At 41.9% G+C, this 17,259-nt stretch overlaps 1 protein-coding gene and 2 long non-coding RNA genes across 6 annotated transcripts in view; 1 reads left to right on the forward strand and 2 right to left on the reverse strand.

The window, feature by feature from the left end:
• The window catches only part of ARID5B (AT-rich interaction domain 5B), a 179,186-nt gene that overhangs the window by 70,596 nt on the left and 91,331 nt on the right, over nt 1–17,259 (reverse strand). The window lies entirely within an intron of this gene.
• Nucleotides 1,933–10,733, reverse strand: LOC310677373. The gene is made up of 2 exons (XR_014511138.1): nt 3,913–10,733; nt 1,933–2,130 (listed from the first exon to the last, which is right to left on the reverse strand). It is a non-coding gene; the product is annotated as an uncharacterized lncRNA (long non-coding RNA).
• Nucleotides 11,364–15,378, forward strand: LOC310677362. Its single transcript, XR_014511127.1, has 2 exons — nt 11,364–11,965; nt 13,825–15,378. It is a non-coding gene; the product is annotated as an uncharacterized lncRNA (long non-coding RNA).

Raw genomic sequence — 17,259 nt, forward strand, 5'->3', positions numbered from 1 at the left:
CCCAATCCATAAAGCAGGTACTTAAAAATTCAAGCGAAGATTTGCCCTTCCAAATCAATAAAATGCTTTTATAAAGCAGAGAGATTGATTTGCAGCTTTAAACTTACAGTAATGTCATATTTTAGAACTTTCATAAATAATGCTTTTATCCTGATTGCAAAATAATACACTGCCATGCAAACAGAGGTGGGGGGGGGGGGAGAGGGAGAGAGATTGCACAGAAGTAAAGATTTGTTCAACAGGAATTAAAACGTTGGGTTTTGTTTTTTCCTTTTCAGGATGAACGATAGCTACAGTTTCACACTTCGCATGCTAGGTAACAACCACATACGTGGTACAGTATTTAATCCCCCCCCCCCTTTTTGGTGCCGTTTGAGTCTATTAGCCAGCCATACTTAGTTTATAAAACCTGAGGTAAATACATTCCCATGTTTGTAGCACAGTGTACCTTTAACTACACTAATAACAGCAGTGGCTCTTGAACAGAGAGGTGATCGTGTTCAAAAGGGAAACAGTCACGAACAGCGGACAATTCAGAAGAATGTACAGTGCACTTGTGTTCAACTGCATGCGCCTCAAAGCCTTATGCAACTATTCATTTTCTGTTTCATTTGGCTGCAATCCCAGCTTGTTCTGTGCTATGCCACACTAATTTTACAATAATAAACTGTTTCACAATTGTTATGCAGTCATGCAAATAAAGAGGTTGTGGGAGACATTTTCGCTTGATGATCTTCCTAGCAAAAGACACCATCTTGAAATTACATTTAGCCTGGTGAATGAGAAGGGGGTGGGCTTAAAATAAGCAGTGTCCCGGGACATGTGAGAGTTTTTAGAAATATTTTTTCTTAAAACAGCCGCTTCAATACCAGTAATCATGCCAACTGAACCCTCGCCTACTGATCTTCTCACCAAGCCCTCCCACACTGCTCCAAAACCATTCCCCCACCCCAAGATTTTCCTCACCTGTTAAAATCCAGATTCACTACAACTTCCAACCAGAAAGCAGGTTGCATCACACAGCAGATGGAACAGAAGGCAAAGCCAAGGGGCGCAAAACAGCCATATTAACAAACTGGTTTTCCAAATTTCAATGGTTAAATGTTCTTCAGGGGGAAATGCTCAACATATAAAATCACAAATCCAATCACTAGCAATTTCCTACACTGTAATTTTATGGCATGTCTGCTCTGAAGTAAGTCCTACTGATTTCAGTGAGCTCCTCTTCTCAGGTAAGAACTCTTAGGGCTACAACTTACATTTAGTATGTTATATAACCATAGAGAGAAGAGCCTCTCTATGCTTTGGAAACCTGAATGGAATGAAGGTGTTGCCACTTCAGCCATGGAAGAGAAGGCAAATCAAGTTCCCTCAGAGCTGCGTGGGGCTACTTCTTCCTCAAACAGACCAAGAACGCTGACCAAAAAAGGAGATTCTGGTCTGGCTTAGTGTTACAGCCAAGCTGGGTCATTCCCTATAATCAGAGTCCAACTTCCCCCTAAAGCTTCAATGGAGTGAAGCAGCATACAAGTACCAATATTACAGAGAAGTTAAGTTTTGGGAGGGAAGAACCCCATACACACAACTTTTGCTCGCCACAGTATCCTGGAAACAGTAACTAACACATTTTAACCCCACATTTCTACCTTCCTGTGAAGAGTCCTGGGTGGCATCTATGGAGTAATCCCATTTCCCCTGTCACAACAATCCTAAGAGGTAGGTTACGCCAAGAGAAAGTGAATGGTCCAGGTGAGTTTTGTGGCACAATAGTGATCTGAGACCAAGTCTCCCTGGTTCACTGCACTATATCCCAAAGCAACTCTCAGCATATGTTTATCAACCTTGCTGGGTTCATAACAACCTGCAATCTAGGAAACCCAAACATTTATCCCACTCCGTTTGTGATAAAATAACAAAGTCAAGACGCATCTGCAATTTTATATATTTTTATTAGCAGGATGCAACATGATTCTCTGATGGGCCTCTTAATATATGCCAACAAAACTTCTGATGAGCAGGTAGAGCAAACAGAAAGAAAATCACAGGAAATCATGGTGCCTGCAAAGATTTCATGCAAAACTGTTACATCAAATCTTCCCTTTGTCTTTGGAATTATCTCAGGGCCATCTCCTGAAACAGGAACAGAGTATCAATAGCACTTGAGTAAAATGGATGTATTTAATCATGGACTGGTGCCAACAAAGCAATATTAGACTATGAGACAACTTGATTGCTGTCTCCCCGCTGTATCCTGTTACAACTTCTAAAGTTGGATTTCGACAGCAGTTTCTCCCAGTGAGTGCTCATCTGCAGGGCAGCAGGTTGGTGAAGGCCATGACTACAACTCCCAACAGCATGAGGCCACACAGCTATGTTGGCAGGGGATGATGGGAGTTGTAGTCCAAAACATCCAAAGGGCACCAGTTTGGTGGATGCTATAACACTAAACCAGAATCACTTCAGTGTATTATTATTGGACAAAGTTGGTTTTTGAATCATGGAACGACAGAACTAGATGGGACCTTGAAGGTCAGAGCTGTACCACTTTGGAGTGGAGATGAGGAAGTAGAGTTTATAATGCTTCCCTCACTCAGAATTTCAGGTAGGAATCTAGACTCCCTTAAGAGAACTGACCCACTTTGGAAGATTCACCCTCCCAGAGGACTGGTGTTCATCTCAGCCTTACCAATTTCACACTGGAATACTAGCAAGTCCTCATGTTCATAGACACCATAGGAGCCAGGGCAGCACAACTAAATGCTTAGATTTGAACCATTTTCGCCTTTCAAATAGCTAGCCCGGAATGGGCAGCTTTGGCACTTTTCTGGTTCAAAACTGCCCCTCTTTTCAGATAAGGTAAAGGGACCCCTGACCATTAGGTCCAGTCATGGCCGACTCTGGGGTTGCGGTGCTCATCTCGCTTTATTGGCCCAGGGAGCTAGCGTACAGCTTCTGGGTCATGTGGCCAGCATGACTAAGCCGCTTCTGGTGAACCAGAGCAGTGTATGGAAACGCCGTTTACCTTCCTGCCGGAGCAGTACCTATTTATCTACTTGCACTTTGAGGTGCTTTTGAACTGCTAGGTTGGCAGGAGCAGGGACTGAGCAACGGGAGCTCACCCCGTCGCGGGGATTCGAACCACTGACCTTCTGATCAGCAAGTCCTAGGCTCTGTGGTTTAACCCACAGCGCCACCCACATCCCTGTCTTTTCAGATAGTTATGTTTATTTTAGCCTCAGTGGATATTTTAATTAACATATGCAAATGAACCATGGCATTTTCTCCCTGCCGCCTTCCCTGAGAGAGGTGGCAACTCTATAGCAGGTCATGGCAGGTGGTGCATCAGATCCCCTGACTCTAAAATAGGTAAAGGTAAAGGTACCCCTGCCCGTACAGGCCAGTCTTGACAGACTCTAGGGTTGTGCGCCCATCTCACTTAAGAGGCCGGGGGCCAGCGCTGTCCGGAGACACTTCCAGGTCACGTGGCCAGCGTGACAAAGCTGCATCTGGCAAGCCAGCGCAGCACACGGAAACGCTGTTTATCTTCCCGCCAGTAAGCGGTCCCTATTTATCTACTTGCACCCGGGGGTGCTTTCGAACTGCTAGGTTGGCAGGCGCTGGGACCGAGCAACGGGAGTGCACCCCACTGCAGGGATTCGAACCGCCGACCTTTCGATCGGCAAGTCCTAGGCGCTGAGGCTTTTACCCACAGCGCCACCTGTGTCCCTAAAATACAAATACTCTAAAATACAAATACTCTATTGGCTTTCTCCTTCAGGCCTGGGCCTAGGTCACTAAAAACCTGACTCATTTAAATTTATAGGTGAGAGAAACAGTGAGTGGATTGCCTCCGAACCGGGTTACAAGTGCAAATGAAATAATATCTATATGATATAATATATGATTATTGACCTCATAAATGCACTCCCTTGATTTGTAATTATTTTGCTTTTTGTCCAGGACTTGTAGAAGCCATCTGAATGCCTTCCTTGACTCACCTGCAGTGGCAGCTGACATTTTTGTTCAGTCATCTCAGCCTCTTTGGCTCTGCAGCATGCTACTTGATGGTTGCTAGGCAACTATTGTTGAATACATGCATAAGACATTAATTGTCTGAGCACTTTTTAAAAGAGAGAGAGAGAGAGAAATTCTTCAAAGCTGAGGACACTGTCATATCTAAAATTGGACATGTTCTTTATCGCAGTCATTTCTCATAGTTTGTGCGCTGTGTGTTTGTGTCAAAGGGTGAAATGAGTCACAAATTACTCAGACATCAATCCCAAAATTGTAAGTAGCCTCATCTATAGCAATGACTCATTCAAAGAATTTTATGTCTTCTTAATCTTCTGCTTTTCATTATTCTGCTTGTCATTTCGTATACTTCTGCCTGACATACATTTGCCCTATTTTTATTTTCTATATCAGCAAAGGATATAGAATAGAAGGTATATCTGTAACTTATTATTTCAGCTCATTTAGAGCATCTATCACCGCAACCCATAATGGAACCAGCGAGAATTCTCATTTGTTTCACTTCAAAGGGACACCAAAGCCTCACAGCTGATGCCAAATATTCTGCACTGATTTACTAGTAAGCGCAGATTATATTGTACAGTGCCCCCCCCCCCCAGCATTCCAGCATCATGAACAAGCTGGAGAGGCAGTAAACACAGACTTCCATAAATTGACTCAAACTTTACCAAATAAACAACTGCAGGATCTTAAGCTAGGTAATAATTTTAATGACTAAATTCCCACTGTCACGACTAAAGCTAACACGAGACGTAAGACACACACAGCTAACGAAAGTACAGCCTGTATCTCATGCAGTCCCTCCGCTAAATGTTTTTGATAGGTCTGTCAGATGATTGCAGGATCAGTAGGATTCAGCCTAATGAGGATAAGTACATTGCTGATACAGGAATTTGTTATTCCAAGCAATTGGCTGGAAGAAAACCAAGGAAGCTTTTTTCTGGAACCACCAGCGAATTTTGACTAAGGCAAAATTTGAGGGACGTTTGGAGGCTACTGCTTATGCAGACATCCTCAGGAATTTTAAGGAAAGTATGAAGAATTTTAAGAAGATTAGTGAAATCTCTCAGAAAGGGAGGAGGTTTACATCTCTGACCCTCTTATGCTACTTCAGTGATCTGGGAGCTGCCTCTTGATGGCAAAACCCCACAACATTGTAAGCGTGATGGATTCATTTATATCAAGGCATTTTAAACTATGAAAGAGGGATGGGGGAGATAAATTTAAACCACTGAGTCAAATCAGCTTCCTCATTTTGTAAGTCATGTGCTTCTTTAACAAATGGACATACCAACTGGATTCTAGCAAACATTTCATGCATGGCGGCTGCATGGATGTTCTCACTATCTGGAGAATTGTTCATCTGTAACCAATATGGTAAACCAAGTATTACCACACTCAGCTCCCTCTAGATTTTCAGTCACCAAAGGTACAAATTACCTGGGCTCTATGTCATGGCCAGTAAAAGGCCATGGGTAGCCATAAAATCTGGACCAGGCAATTGCATTTTCAGCTGAGGCCCTCTGAATTAGTCGTTTGAGCAGAAGTCCATAAGGTTTTGCTCAGTTGGGCAGCCAAGGGCAGAAGTCCACATTTTTATCAAATCTGACCAATCCAGAAGCTTCATGCTGCCTGCCAATCACAGGGGTCTCAGCCCCTGAGATCTTTGGTTCAGATCCAGGAGACTACATGACCTCAGGCACAGATGATAGGTTCTGCTCAAGATTAGAACCACCAAGTGATAAATCTTAAAGCATCTACTATGAGGCAAACATTCAGCTTAGACCACCCAAAAGTATCCTCCTTGAGAAGATTCTATACTCACTCATTTCAGCTTCTCTTACACTTCCTAAGAATTAAAAATTGACCTTTTAAAAGGTTCTCCTCCTCCTCCCTTACTCACTGGTTGCTAACACACACTTTTTAATTAATGCAGTCATTAAGATTATTATACAAAAATTCCAGGTGAATCAAGAGAGAGGTGGGGGAGTAATCTGAAAGAGCTATTTAAAACTCACATTGCATCTCTGCTTGATTTTTTGAGCTTGTATTAGTCAACATACTTCAGCCAACTTATTTTAAAATGGTATAATCAAGTAACATTTTCCAGCTTTGACTCAACCCAAAGAACAAAATAAGAGTGCTTCTCACTGTCTATAATGAGGATAATGTACAAGGTATTTTGGTGAAGTTAAAAGCCAAGTAATACCTCCAAAAATAAATTAGAACATGCACACGCATTTAACTATATATGTGACAAATCTCTAACCTCAGCAGGCACAGCTAATAGAGAATTCAAATGCTATCAGGACAGTGATTCTACCAACCATCAGTTCAGTCAGAATTCTACACAAACAGCATGAGGGTCTAATATACAGCCCTCAGTGTTAGCATACATGTGCATTTGTATCACTTTATTTCTCTGCACTGGCAGCTAAATATGCGCTTTGACTCAACTGAAAAACATTGCATTTGAGGGGTTATTATGTGCAAATTTGGTCCATGGTGTTAATAAGAGTTGTCCCATTTACACATGCAAGCCATCACTTAATGTTATTTTACGGTTGCCATATTTCAAAGAGTTGATTTATTCCATGATTTATAAACTGCTCTAATTCAGACCTGTGTACAGAAATAGAATTGCATGTACAGTCGTACCTTGGTTGACGAATGTCTTGCGACTCAAACATTTTGGCTCCCGAACGCCGCAAACACGGAAGTGAGTGTTCTGGTTTGTGAACGTTCCTTGGAACCCAAACATCTGACGCGGCTTCCACGGCTTCCGTTTGAGTGCAGGAAGCTCCTGCAGCCAATCAGAAGCCGTGCCTTGGTTTTCGAACATTTTTGGAAATTGAACTGACTTCCGGAACAGATTCTGTTCGTCAACCAAGGTACGACTATATGAACAACCTCCATCTCATACAGTTAAAAAATAATGAAAAAAGCTATTTGCCCACTGCAAAGCATCAGACACTCATAAAAGCCAGTACCAACCTTTATAGACCACTGGCTATTGAGAGAGAGAGAGAGAGAGCACTTTTCTTCTTCTGTGAAAGCCATTCACTTTGTTGAGTTCATAATATAACTGCTCATTAGTTATAGATACAGTTGTGACAGAGCAAAGGGATTTATTTACTTTTTCAAAATTAAGTCTGTTCCGTCACTGTTTCCAAAGAACTCTATGCTCAGGGGAGGAAAACAGAATTATCATTCAGTCAAATGCTTATATTCTCTGTGACCTTATCAGATTCAATTTATTCATTATGACATTCTGTGTGGTATAAAGATGCTGGCTGACCTTCTTAAGCCATGAACTTCCTCTGTTATTTAAAAGTGGTTTACACCAACACACATTGGTGGTCTAGTGGGTATAGCTCAGTTGGTAGAGCAGGAGACTCTTAATCTCAGGGCTGTGGGTTCAAGCCCCATGTTGGACGAAAGATTCTTGCATTGCAGAGGTTTGGACTAGACAACCCTCTTGGTCCCATCCAACTCTCACTGGTCCATTAAATGTGGATTGAAATCAAAACTGGTTCACACACAACCCCTGTATGCAGGATCTCCTAGGTACGTATGATGGCAGGCGGGAGTGAGCCTGGGTTTCAAATGCCCCCCCTGCCACCACTTCACAACGAATCTACAAACTCATGGAAGATAAGGCTACCACTGGTTACTAGACAGCTAAATGTCATGTTTGCTGGAGATCACCAAAGAGAATGGACTATTGCTTGTAGGTTTCCCATGGGCACTTTGTTTGCCACTATGAGAACAATATGCTGAACTAGATAGGCCTTTGGCCTGATCCACAGAGCTCTTCCTAGGTTGTTATGGATGCTCTTAACTCAATGGCCTACAACAACCTCTTATGATTCTATAACTGAATATGAACAGATCACATTCAGTTACAGAGTAGGCCTTGCTAACAATATCTATCTTACATGCAAAAGCTCCAGGTTCCATGTATGGTGACGAAGGCAAGTGCACCCAACACACCTGTTCCCATGTCCATGTTTGCTGTGGGTCATTGAATTGTGTGGTTGGTTGTTTTCTTTATAATTTTGCATTATACTACCCTGCCCTTCTTCTTAGCTAGGAGGGCATATTTCACTTCTTTCAAAAAAAAAGCATACATTACACATACCCACCTACTCAGCAATCGCTAGACAATGCCTTCCTTTCTTTTGTGAGGGCTAGAGAGGAAGAGTTGTTTCTCTTGTACAATGCAGGATAATTGACAATCACACAGAAATATGCCTCCCCCTCCTCAATCGTTTTCGCTACAGCCCAGCAAATATTTGTGTGCGTGTATTCGTGCAAGGCTTGTGTGCGTACTGAAATTGGTATTTTTTAAAAAACCAGAACCCGAATCAAACTGTGTTGGGGCAACATTGGAGCAGATGTACTCTAATGGGAAACTGAGCCAGGAACCATCTAGATGCAAAGCATGTCCCCACGATTAAGCTACAAGTCTATAAAATGCCCACAGAGCTGAAAGTGTTTAACTTGGTCCATAGAAACCCAGATATCAGCCATAGGAGATCATCTTTCAGTCCTCCGGTACTACACACAATAAATGTTTACCACATCCTAAATATGTTTATTCAGAAGTAAGTCCCAATAAACTCAGTGGGAATCATTTTCTAGTTCATGGGTTTTAAGATTGCAGGTTTAAAAAGGGCGGGCAGAAAGAATTAAACCATTTGGACAATATTATCTCAACATAAAACATGGAGGATTAAAATTACTGTTTGTTATCAGTGTTCTTCCCTCATTTGTCATTGTGTTGTATCATCTCCCAATTACCCCAATTTCTGCTGAGTATGTCTGTTCCTTAAAGGCCCAGCCATAAAACGTATGGACTAATTGTTGAGCAGAACTGAGGAGCTATTAAAACGGCAGCACTCCAGCACTTCCAATGGAAGTCAATTATTTCTGCATGACTGGGTTTGTAGTATGGCTCTAACTCATGCACTGCGGCTCGGAGATAAATTAACCCTTTCATTTTGACGCAAACATGATTCAGGGACTGCAACAGGAATAAAATGTTACTTCAGAGTTTTTAATGAAGAGGTTACAGAGAGAACTCCAAAGGTCATGTCAAGGTTTCTTTAATTCAAGAGGCTATGTGGATTTCTGAGTAAAGATTTTAATAAACTTGTCTATGATTTCCTGAATCACTATTTCCCACCCCCCTCCATTTCATATTCCATCCTCTTAGGCTCGCTTGAGGACATTTACAGAGCGTTACAAGCTGTAACACACCAGCCTGTTCCTTCTTCCTAAACAGCCATTAAAGAGAAAGTCTGAAATGTACACATTTCAAAGATTACTTTGCAAGCACGAAGCCCTTTCCCCAGATGTTTTACATTTTGAATTTCCCAATAAATGAATAACATACTAAGAAAGCAAACAAGAGCTGACATTATTTAGTCTAAAAGTTTTAAAATGGCGTAACATCTGCAGCATAAAACTATTTTGAATAACTATATTTAACTATCCACAGTGTTCAATGTGATTCGAAACTACTGGTAGTTTGCTTTCCAACCCACCTCCAGTACTTAGAAGGCTTGAGGCAGGCAAGAGTTTGGAGGGATGCTGAAAGAGTTTTAAGAGGGGACTTTGTTTCCCATGGTGTTCAACACACATTTCTTTTGTCTCGTTTGCTGACTCTGGTCAAAGAGGTTTTTTGAAAGAACAGATAATCCTGCCAAACCTCTTTTACCAGAGTCAAAAGTGGGGGAGAAAGTGAACCTTTTAAGCATTTATCCTTCTTTCAGACTTGCCTTTGACTCTGTGAAAAATCTATTGGCTGTCTCTGGCCAAATGAAGCAGTAATCAAAGTTTCCTCCCCATTTTAATTGCTCAGGCCCTCCAATAGCAAAACCAATACTGTATAGGGCTAGGCCATTGAAATTAAAAGTTCCTACCATCTTCTTCTGGTTTTCACACATATGCACAAACTTTCACATGATTAACCCATATTCCCAGCTAAGTGCCCAAACAGTTGAATAATATGCATCAAAGTACATAACTGGACACTGGGTTGTCGGGTTTATTTTTTTAAAATGACAGCACTCACTGGTACAGAATACTGACACCTCTTTTTCTGCTGTCCCTGGTACCCACTTGTGCTGGCACCCATGGCACTTTTGGCAATATATGAGTACCGGTGCACCTCATCCCCTGCAAAACGAAAAGCTCAGACTAGGCAATACAAACATGGAATATGCATGAACAATCTCCTGATCTTTTTTTTTTAATATACTGAAAATCAGCACTGGAGGCTGCACTTCGGAGCAGAAGAGAAGTGGAAAAAAGGGGTTTTGCATAATACTTTCCCTTCCTGCTATTTGTCTGTTCAGAACTGCTCCCTCCCCAGTTGCTTTCACATTCATTGGGGCAGGGCGGGGAGAGAAAAGAGTCTCCCCCAAGACCAGAAAAGCAATTCAGAAAGCTTGATTTTGAACCCCTGTTCCTCTGCCCATGGACAACATCTTTGCACTAAAAAATGAAAAATGAGGAAAAAAAAACAAACATTGGGAGAGTGTCCATAGGTCTGCAATATAACATCCAGTATGGCTCTCAGTCACACAAGCAAGACTTGAAACTGTGCCAAAACAGGGCTTTTGAAAATTGTACCTTGACCCCTTTCACAACTAAATACAATCTTTATTAAAATCACTCTATAAAACTTCAGATCCTGTCTCCCGCCTCACCCTCTTTTATCTGCTTTATAAATAGCTAATATTCACTCATTAACCCAGAAAGAAAGAAAAAAACTTTTGCTACATTCTGTGAGGTTTTCTTTTCACTGGCCTTTAATTAAAAAAAAACCTGGAAGAATTCTAAATCAGGTTTGCAGATTCATTTCCAAGGCACTCCAGCATGCTGCCTCTTTTTTTTTTAAAAAAAACCCTACAAGATCCATGTAAATTTATGCAAGTTCCATAATAATCACATTTTTCCTAGTTGCATTTGATCTAAATAATACATGAAACATGCGCACACACGGATTTTTAAAATCAGGCTTGCGTTACTGGAATCTTCCTCCTTTCAGCATTCTTGTTGGGACAGAGATCAATTTTTCCTCCCCCCAGTAGAGTAGCCTTTCACATTAACTAGTCACTACTAAACCTGCTAGCAGCAAGCAGCTAATGTTACCCTGCAAGAGACAAATCAAAGCTTTGATCATTTTTATGTTGCTCTGAAAGATAAGGGTGAAAAAAGACACATGCAAATTATTTTGGCTTAGAGTAATTAACTAATTGCGTGTTGAGAAAAAAATTAAACAATGTTCGCATGAGTCACTAAATGTGTTTTTTGTTCTTTGTTCAACTTTCTGGCACACCCTGTGTGCTTCCTTTCTTGCTTTAAAGAAATACGCACTGGAAAATATGCTTAGCATTTGGAGCAACAAGGAGACAGACACATAAATGCAAAGTCTGCTATTCCCTATTTAAAATACAGCATCATAGAATCTCAGAATCGGCCTACACTGCTTGCTACCATTCTAGAATTTATCCTTTGGTTGTCCTCTTCTAGAACAAAGAGAGGATACATCTAGAACATAGATTCCAGAACTACTGTATTAAGCCTTCCTTAAGTCAAGGAATTTTTTTTAGTCTTCCCCAAGTCGGTAGGTCCAGTTTTGCTTATCATTCTGGATATAATGAGCATCTGGGTCTTTTGGAGATTTCCCCACCCATGCAAACTGGGGCAGTGAGGAGCGACGGACAAAAAGAGGCTGATAGGGAAACAGGAGAGGCAGAAATACAGCAGCAACTACATCCTGCTCCACTAGCTTGGGACTTTTCAAGATATGGGCAAGGTCTTCTCTTCTGGCTGCAACCTGCCATCATGATCGAAGATTAGTCCTACTCTACCTCTCAGCCAGACCCAGGACAGACATATATCAGAGGTCAGGAAGAAGCAGGTATTATTCCCCATCAACTTTCCTGATTCTTTAGGGAGAACACTAAATATCCGAACCACTCCCACAAGCTAATGACAGGTCACTGTTAAACAGCTCAGCTGACAGCACAGCAATCATTAGCATTGCTGGCAAGTAAACAAATTAATGAAAATATCTGTGCAAGACCATTGGATGTCAAAATAGGCAGAAAGCGTATTTGTTAGAGCTGCCAACCAGGTTGTTGTTGTTGTTGTTGTTGTTTTTAAAAAATTACTTTTTGGGCCAGTAATATTTAACCAAAGTGGCATATCCTCCAGAATGGAATCTGTCTGAGATGTTGAAGGAAGTGAGAGATAGATTCTGTTTATTGGACCTGAAGCTTCTGTTTACAGGACTGAAAGTTATCTAGCACCGTTCCATGTTTTCTGTTTAATCTCTGTATACAGTATTGCACCAGAACCAAGCAAACCTCAGAAAGCAAAATAAGTGTCTTTAGCTCTCGGTCCCACAATTTGGTCAATAATATTTCTAATACTTCCATGATTCTTTCTTTAAGAACTCAATGTGTTGCACAAGCAGCATCTCAGTAATCCTTACAGCAGCCCTGCAGTGAGGTAGGTGCATCATCATCATCATATTGCAGATGGGACAGAGAGATGGAGAGGGTTGCCTAAGGCCACCCAGTGAGTTCATGAAGTGCAGTAAAATCTGCACTGGCTACTTCCCATATCACAGCTCACACCATTATTAAAGGCACAACACCCACTGCAGTGCATTCCTCTACTGATTAAATCAAAGACAAGTGTGCTGTTTAGTTTTGCACCTGATCCTAAAACTTGTTTCCTTGGAAGTGTGTGTGTAGTAAGTACTTGCTCCTCAGATTTTGCCTCATTACTTTAGATGGCTTAGATCATGGGTAGGCAAACTAAGGCCTGGGGGCTAGATCTGGCCCAATCACCTTCTCAATCCGGCCCGCGGACAGTCCGGGAATCAGCATGTTTTTACATGAGTAGAATGTGTGCTTTTATTGAAAATGCATCTCTGGGTTATTTGTGGGGCATAGGAACTTGTTCATTCCCCCCCCCCCCAAAAAAAAATATAGTCCGGCCCCCCACAAGGTCTGAGGGACAGTGGACCAGCCCCCTGCTGAAAAAGTTTGCTGACTCCTGGCTTAGATCATTAGAAGAAACGACGAACAATACTGAGACTTGCAGCTCAACACCAGTTGATAATAAGCAAATGTTCTCGGGAAGGAACAAAGCACAGTTCCAGTGAATTCAGGTAAGCTTACAAGCAGGCCTATTCCTAAAAGAGCATTAGCTAAAATTACACTGGTTTCCATTGGAGGAGAGCCTCAAGTGCTGACATGTACTGAGTGTCATGTGATACATAATAATACTCTTAAACCAGTCCTGACATAATATCTCCCAAAGCATAATAACCACAAATGACTGCTTTAGTTAAGAACTAGCCAGAAGCAAAATAGAGCTGTGTAAAAGTAGATTTAGCCATAAATACCTCCACAATGTTTTATTCCACTTTTGGTTTTTTTTTTAAAAAGGGGGGGCTTAAAAAAGCCCCATAATAATTAACAAAGTGGGGGTGGACAACACATCATGTTCTTTACTATTATACAAGGGCTGTGAATGGTTATTTCATAGAACCACAGCTGCCAATGCTGTAAATTATGCAGGCACCAAGAAGCATTAAGGAGGAATAATAGCAGTTTAAACGAAAGCTGACGTAATTCATGATAAACAGTCATTGGAAAATGTTACGTTGTTGTCTCTCCCACTTTTTTTTTCTAAGTAGGTTTAATCTGAAGAATGCGGCCATATTCTGACATAAACCGCTTCTCTTTTCCATTGTGTTCGCTTCAGGAATGTTGGCACTTACATGAGATGAAGGGGGCGAGGAGAAGGATTCTCTACCACTCGCTATAATTACTGGTCTCACAGTATGAAGACTTTGGGGAATGCAACGATGAAAATGTGATAGTGTGATTGATTGGAAATTCTTCTGAACACAAAACACAACAAAGCCCTTCGGAAGCTTCCGACACAAAAGGCATGCAGGGTGGTCCGAGGAAGGGGGCAAAAACAAACGGGATGACACGTAAACAAAGGTGTCGTCCACAGAAAGCACATTTAACAAATGGCTTAAAACAATAACTTCCACATCTGCGGGAGGGATTTGGCTCAGGTGCTCACCGAAAATCACAAACAAATTGTATCAGGCAACAACGGTTCCTATTGATGGAGGCCGTATGGTCCCTTTCGCATCAGCAGGTGTGGCAATGGACATGCTAGATCTGTGCCTGGCCTTGGTGATGAGAAACTACACGGGCTAATGTTAATGGGTGGTTCCTCTGACCAGATAGGTGGGGTTCAACCCCTTATGGACAGAGATAGTCTAGCTTCTGTTGTCTATGCTCTAGAAATCTCTAGGCTAGATTGCTGCAATGTGTTACACATGGGGCTGCCTTTGACGACAGTTCTGAAACTGTAGCTGGTGTGGAATTCAAGCAGCCAGATTGTTGACTGGAAGTAGGAGGTTTGATCAAAATGTGGTCCAACTGCACTGCTGCCAATTAGTTTCCAGACTCAATTCCAGACTCTGGTTTTGACCTACAAAGAATTATGTGGCTGAGAAGCCCAATAGCTTAGGGGCTGCCTTTCCCCACGTGAACCTACCCAGACCTTGTGTTCATCACCTGAGGCTGCTCTTCATGTGCCCCCTTTGAAGGAGGTGCGTAGGATGGCAATACAAGATCAAGCCTTCTCAGTGATGGCTCCCCAGCTGTGGAAAGCCATCCCCAGAGAGATGTTCCTGGTCCCATCACTATCAACCCTTTTGGTGCCAGGTGGAGTCTTCCTTATTCACCCAGGCATTTTGTTCTTAATTGGTGTCCACCTCTTAGTTGGGTGGTGGTGGGATGTGCCCTTTTTACGTTATTTCAGGATGTATACATTTACTTAACGTTGTTTTCTGGTGTACTTTAATTTGGTATTGTTTACTTTTTAAAAAATTGTAAATCGATTTGAGCCTTTTTTGCAGTAAGCAATAAATAAATATCAGGATTAAATAATAAATAGTTGCTGTTTCCCAGATTTGTATTTCATGATGCCAGGCAACACGGACTAAATAGGTTACCATCAAGGGCCACAATCTTGCTGCCCTGCTCACCACTGGTGGCCCCGCACATGGAACAGCTCTCTGTAGGAGCCACACTTCCTTCATTGCCACCATTGCGTCAGTAAGCCTTAATTCCTACTATGGGGTATTAATTTCCAAATAGAGACTTTTCCATGCTCCTCACGCAGGATGATCTGTCAACCCATTCCTCCCCAAGATTTCACACTAGAGGGGAACAGTCCTCTTCCTTCAACTGCTCTGGGTGAGTCTTCGTATTATGCAACTGGTTTGTTTGTTTTTTTAAATTAAATTGATTAACTGGTTGTCAAGAGTGACTTTGGATCAATGGACTGTTTTGGGGACTCTGGAACCTGAACAAGAAACCTCAAGGTTTGAGGCTAAGACTCAGCCTGGTGATCTACAGTGGACTCTATATTGTCAGGTCTCAGAGCTTTCTTCAGGGGCAGAAATGAATAGGGATGTGCCACTTAAGACACTGCAACTAGCAGACAATATAATGCCTCTGGACTCATCAGGTTAGCATACAGGTAAATACTTGAAACTTGGACTTCAAGTAAATACTTGAAACCTGGTGAACAAAACAATACTTTTTTTTTTTGCTGTACTCCAGCTTCTATCTCAAGCCACCAATCTCCAAGATCTTGAGCCTCCAGGTCCAGATTTAGGTATGCATAGTCCTAGTCTAGCAGAAACATTAATAGCCCAGGTCTGTCGAAACCTCCCTCTGATTTTGCTCTGTTTCAACTGTTCCAATATTGTGCAGTTGGAAACTCTGAAACCACAGCAAGCGTTTTACATATGAGATAACAGACAAGTGCTTGTGGTTAAGGAACTAGAACAGAGCTCAATAAGATCCGGGCTTCTAACAGCTCGGCTACATGCTTCCTGTGTATTATTTTTAGGCAGAAAGAAAGGCATAGTGAGCTTTATACAGCATTCTTGCAATAACTGAATTGCATCACAAGGGGCAGAGTTAAGGCAGGTCATGCAATATCTATCACTCTGGAGAGGGTGGTTTAAAACATATTCAAGAAAGCAGGGTTTACAATCACGAGGTTATTAACATGATATTATCACAACGGTGATTTCATATTGCTGAGATCTAACTTACCTTCAAATGTATGAACTTGAAAATTTCGTCTTCCCTCCTTTTCAAGCCCTCCTCCTCCGCCCTTACATTTCTTATTCATTATGATGATTACTTGTAATAATTTTATTATACTGTATAATAATATAGTCCTTTGAGGTCAGCATCCACAAACGTGTTGTACTGAACCATTCTGATGGCCCCTTGGTGCCCCAGGTTCCTCTCCACACCCAGATATACCTGGGGTAGGCGTACTTCATAGCCCATACATAGGCTGGGCAACAGTCTCCCTACTACTATAACCAGTTGCAGTGCATTGGCAGTTGCTGCACATTTTCTGGGCTGTATTGCACCCCAGCTCCCAGATATACTTGCAAAATGCTTCACATTCTCATGCATGATCGACTGTGCAACACTCTTTGGGGGGAAAGTCACAGTTGTTATTTTTGCAGAGGAACAATTGGGGGAAAGGACTTGAACGTTGGTTCCCAGTCCTCTTGAAATAGCAGGACTGACCTGGGAAGTCAGGTCTTCAAGCCAACCTCAGCAACAGCACAGAGGCTGAAGCTACCTGTTATGGCCAGAGCAAGGCATCTTATCAAGCTGTGTAATTTCCAGTGGTCTCTGCGTTGACCACTGCAACTCAGTCACCCGGGTGGGGGTGGATCTCAGATCTACCAGCTTATGGTTCAATATACTTGAATCACACAACCTAAACATGCTGCTCACCTCAACAAAAACCTCCAACGGTGGCTGGACCAGTTCGTAAGGCTATTAAAACATCAACATCAAAACGCGCTAAATTAACCAGGAGGGATGTTACAAATGCCGTATACAGAACTCAGGCTGTTTTCAGAGCTCTGTTTGAGCAAGAAGAAAGTATCAAAATATAAAGGCAAAACAAGTTATTACAAGTTTATATTTGCACTGGAAATGTTACTGCAGGGACATGCCCTGCACTCAGTCTTACTGGTAACAGTTCAAGACAACAACATGAAGTGGATTAAATTATAACAGCATTGCAAGGGGGAGGCACACTGTGATCCTATTATCCATTTTTGTTGTTGATGAT

This window comes from Podarcis tiliguerta (genome assembly GCF_965153285.1).
Source record: "Podarcis tiliguerta genome assembly, chromosome: 5".
NCBI lineage: Eukaryota > Metazoa > Chordata > Lepidosauria > Squamata > Lacertidae > Podarcis > Podarcis tiliguerta.